A 4,767-nucleotide genomic window follows, 5' to 3' on the forward strand; every position below is an offset into this window, starting at 1 on the left:
GACGGAGTTTAAATACCTTGGGGTCTTGTTTGCGAATGAGGGGACCATGGAGTGGGAGATTGGTCAGAATCGGAGCAGCGGGTGCGGTAAAACATTCAATTTATCGCACTACTGTGACGATGAGAGAGCTGAGCAAGAAGGCAAAGCCATGCATGTTGCCACGCCTAGCGCAATACTGTGGGAAACCCGTGACCTGTGCAGCTTCAGGTTTATAATGGACGTGCGCTGCTGTGGAGCTGCTGCGGCACATGTGCCGCCTTTGTGCGCCGTGTATTTCTGACAGTTTCGGTTTTCCACCTCCAATGTAGAGCAGTGTAGATCCACTTCACGTAATGCACCGCAGACTATGATGCAGGCGGATTATATAATATTGTAATAGCCTAATATCAAAAAATTTTCTCAAAATATCACAACTCCAAATCTCAGAGCACAAATGAGAGATTTTGAAAGTGCACAAAGTTTTGAACATGAGCAGAAATCTTGCTGGAACACATCTGAGATTTACAGTCCAGAGGTTTATCATTTCATTAAAGTGAATTCATGTATTGTTGAGGTGGATAATTGTCATACGGAGGTAACTTCTCCAACAGAAGACCTAGGCTACATGTGGGGTGACTCAGATTTAATTAGAAAGTTAAGCTACAGGGTAATAGTTGAAAGCAATACAGAATGCCTTACTGCAATAGATTCCATTATGTTTTTACATATGAATTGTAATCTATTTCCCTTTTTAAATATATTTCCAGCATACATTGCTTCAGAATAAGGTAGAAATATGTGCATAAAAACTGCAAGAAATTAAGTGTTCAATGCTCAACATTTTCAGGAGGTGGACTGCCACATAAGTACACCCCCCCGCCCCGCCAGGCCAGTTATGATTGCCATGAAGGGCCACATGCGTAGCTTGTGATCCTGGCACAACGCAATGATGTGCACGTCCTCATCCAGCTCTCTTACAGCCAGGCTGGTGGCTATGGCCGACTGTTCCCGAGCTGAGCTTGTCTTCATTGCTGTGACCAACACGCAACCTAGACAGGTTGTCATGCAAATAAAAACACACACAGAGATTTCCAACTACTCTTTGCAGCTTAGGCGGCTGCCTAAACAAGACACGGCTGCCGTCTTAACTGCGTTGTTAAAAAAACAAGATAGTCAGTTTCCCCCCCGTGTCAAATGGTGCCTACCACACACTCACCCCCACAGCACACAAAACGCGCACACACCTTTGACCTGCATCAGAGATTCAGCCATTAGTCTGTGTGTACCTTGTGTGCCATGTGCAGCAGAGAGAGCACCATGATGCCTCCGGTTGGTGCAGCCAGAATGAAGTGTGTCTCTCCAGACAGACTGAGCCAGGCAGCTCTGGTGCTGGGACTCAGCGAGCCAGGGATGACTGCACTGTTTGCAGCGTCCTGGAGGTCCAGCTTTACCACCTCTGAAAATGTAGACACCAGATGCTGGAACAAAGGGGAGAGACATGTATATCCAACGTTATTTAGAGGAGGAATAAATCGTCCTGCTTTTCTGGGGTTTTCAGATATCTGCAGATTTTCATAAAAGTAAAAATTTGAATGTTAAGGAAGGCACCAACTTATTGGGACTTATTTGCTGTATCTCCCAGACTTGGATAAGTCCATACATGTCGCGTGCCGTTGGATGTATAGTCTGCAGGTGTGTGCTGCTGATGACAAGCCAGTGGCTAAGGCTGATCAGTGTTTGGCAGCTTAAGAGAGGGCAGCATGGCTGTGTGCAGAATAGGCTTCAGTGGAAGCCAGCCAAGGGAGGTGCTTTGACCTGCTGTGTGACTTGCTCCGGACTAAACTTGTGATACCTGTGCCTATGTTCGTCTTCCTTTTGAAGATTTTTTTAAGTTGTTGTGTGGGCACAATAAATTTGCCCTTTAACGTTTTGTATTGCGTCCTCCACCTCTAGACTACTTTGGGTCATAACAGTTTTGGGGGCTTGTCTGGGATCTTTTGTTTGCACAGCTTTCATTGTCTGTCTGCGGTAAGTTTTTCAGTTAGAGATTTTTATATAGCCCTGTGTGCTGCCTTTGGCTTTACGTGTGTGTGTGTGTGTGTGTGTGTGTGTGTGTGTGTGTGAGAAACTGCTTCCTCAGTCTATGTAGGGTAGTGTCCAGCTGGGTCTAATCAGCCTTTCCTTCGGACACTAGTTTATTGTTTTGCCTTTTTTGTTTTTGGAGTCAATCCTGGGCGGAGACGGCGTTCTCCAAAGGGGGCTGGCGTTTCAGGGTTTCGGCCGCTGATGTGTTGCCTGTAAGACGCCTCGAGCCCGGCACGGCTTCAGAAGATATACAGGGTTTAGTATTGGTCAGGCAGGTTCTGGGGAAGATTTGTTTCTGTGAGTGCAAGGTTTGGGCCTTTTGTGGGCTTATTAATATCTAACATTAAACTTGGCGTGATTATACTTGTGAGTAGTGTACAATGGCAGCTTTTCAGTTGGGTGAGTTTGTGTTGGACCCCACTTTATGTTTGACTGGTGTAAGAAAAAGGATCTGCTTGAGATTGCAGTACATTATGGTATTTGTGTCAGTTTCTCTTCATAAGACTGAGCTGAAGGCTTTTGTGTTAGGTGGTCTCGTTACTACGGGGTTTTTCTTTATCTGCACCCATGTGCGGCCCCGATCTTTCTGTGAGTGCACCTGAAATGACGGATCAGCCAGTTACTATTACTCAAATTGTTTGGCATGAGGGAGCCAAACGACAGCTGGTCCCTTTACCGGGGTTTGAACCAATGTCAGTAGATTCATTTCCGGGTTCTAAGCTGGATGCCAGGTTTAAGGTGCAGTTAATGCACCTTCAGGTAGAGAGGTAAAAGAAAGAGGGGGATTTTCAGCCCCACAGAGTTAGACTTGAAGAAATTGGAGGCGGAGACTGCGTTAAAGATGCATCAAATGGAAATACAGGCTGGGTTGAGTAAGCATATTTCGCTGGTGCCGGTTTTCCGTGAGTCGGAGGTAGAAGCTTACTTTGGTGCATTTGAGCGTATTGCTGCCGCTCTACAGTGGCCTAAGGGCGTGTGGGCTATCTTATTGCAGTGTAAGTGCATCACTGCAGGCCATTAATTGACAGCCGGGCCCCTTATCGCATTCTCATTACTCGCGACAATCCAAGCAGTCCAACGTGCAGCCACTGACCAATAGGGAGTGAGAACGGGTTCAATTCATTTCCGTGTTGCTGACATGAAGACGAGACAGGTGTGACTCGAACATCTCGCATTAACCAACGAAACGTACAGCGATAAACGTCCTGCCAACCTGTAAACATTTTAACATCAATATATGCTGTAACGTGTTTTTTTTTTTTTTTTTACTATAAAGTCTCTGAAAGTTGTTGCTGTTTCAATCCTGTTGGCTTGTTGCAGCAAGCAGGGCTGCTGCTCCGTTTCCCGCGAGAGAGCCCCCCACCACACACACACACACACACACACCACACACACACACACACACACACACACACACACACACCACACACACACACACACACACACACACACACACACACACACATAAAGCCAAAGGCAGCACACAGGGCTATATAAAAATCCTTGCGTGCCATGCGGCAGCAAAGAGACCACCACGATGCCTCCGGTCGGTGCAGCCAAACAGAAGTACGTCTCTCCAGACTCAGCGAGCCAGGCAGCCACACTGGTGCTGGGACTCAGCGAGCCAGGGATGACTGCACTGTTGGTTGCATCCTGGAGGTCCAGCTCATCCACCCCTGAAACTGTAGACACCAGATGCTGGAACAAATGGGAGAGACATGTATATAAAACGTTATGGATGAATGCATCTGCTTCTTTTCTGGAGTTTTCAGATATCTGCAGATTTTCATCAAAAGTAAAAACTTGAACGTTAAGCGTAATGGGAAAATTACATTTAACCAATGATTTTCACATTAATTATTCATAATTGTCCTCCAATGCCTCTCAGAGTATATGACTTCTGTGTCTGTCCTCAGGGAGTGACGAGGGGTGTGTCAGCAGCAGCCCGTGGACGCTCTGAGTAGTTGAGATTAGGATGACTACTTTATTGAGCGTCTCCTTTATGATCACTCCTCCTGAAAGAAGCCTGCAGTTTTTTACCCGCAGTCTCACTGCATAGTTTAATAGGCTAGTGTCCAGACACTGCTCCACCAGCTGTACACACAGCTGGCAGACTTTCCTTTACTTAGCTTCGTTTTTGCGTTGAACCCTTTTCGTCGGGTTCTAAAGACGTCATCCAGTCTGCACCACCCCGAGTCCAACCGCACTTCTGTTCGTTTCGTCTCGTCGGCTCTTCTCCAGCCTATCGTTTCGTTTCGGCTACCACTGTCGTCCATGTCCGTCGATCTCTCCTCCGCTCTGCTCCACTCCGCTCCCTCCTGCTCGACTCCTCAGCGTCATTCGTTCTTTCGTTTACCCGTTTCGGTTCTTCGGCCCCCGTTTCCCTTGCTCCATTCTCAGCATCACCCGTCACTTCCGCCTAGACACGGCCCGAGCCTCTGTCAATGCACGGGCCGGCCCAGCGCTCCGACCACTCCTCAACATCACATCTTCTCTCTCTGCTTTCCGTCCCGTGCCACCGCATACTGTCGCTGCCATCTCCGTCACCGGTGTTCCGTCTGATTTCTTTCTCACATCTTACTGCCTTCTCCATGTCCGTTTCACTCGGGCACGTCTTTGCTACCGTTTTCCGCTCGTGCTCCGCCTCCGTGCTCTCCCGTTCTGTTCTGCTGCTCTGCCTGTGGTTTGCTCTGTCCCCTTTTT

At 47.7% G+C, this 4,767-nt stretch overlaps 1 long non-coding RNA gene across 2 annotated transcripts in view; it reads right to left on the reverse strand.

Annotated features, from left to right (window-relative positions):
- Positions 1-869: 869 nt before the first annotated feature.
- LOC116699613 (uncharacterized) overlaps positions 870-4,767 on the reverse strand; it is a 61,459-nt gene continuing 57,561 nt past the window's right edge. For both annotated transcript variants that reach the window (XR_004334470.1, XR_004334469.1), the window contains one exon: positions 870-1,028. This is a non-coding gene — a long non-coding RNA (uncharacterized LOC116699613). The remainder of the gene's footprint in view (positions 1,029-4,767) is intronic.

This window comes from Etheostoma spectabile, chromosome 12 (genome assembly GCF_008692095.1).
Source record: "Etheostoma spectabile isolate EspeVRDwgs_2016 chromosome 12, UIUC_Espe_1.0, whole genome shotgun sequence".
In the NCBI taxonomy this organism is placed as follows: Eukaryota; Metazoa; Chordata; class Actinopteri; order Perciformes; family Percidae; genus Etheostoma; species Etheostoma spectabile.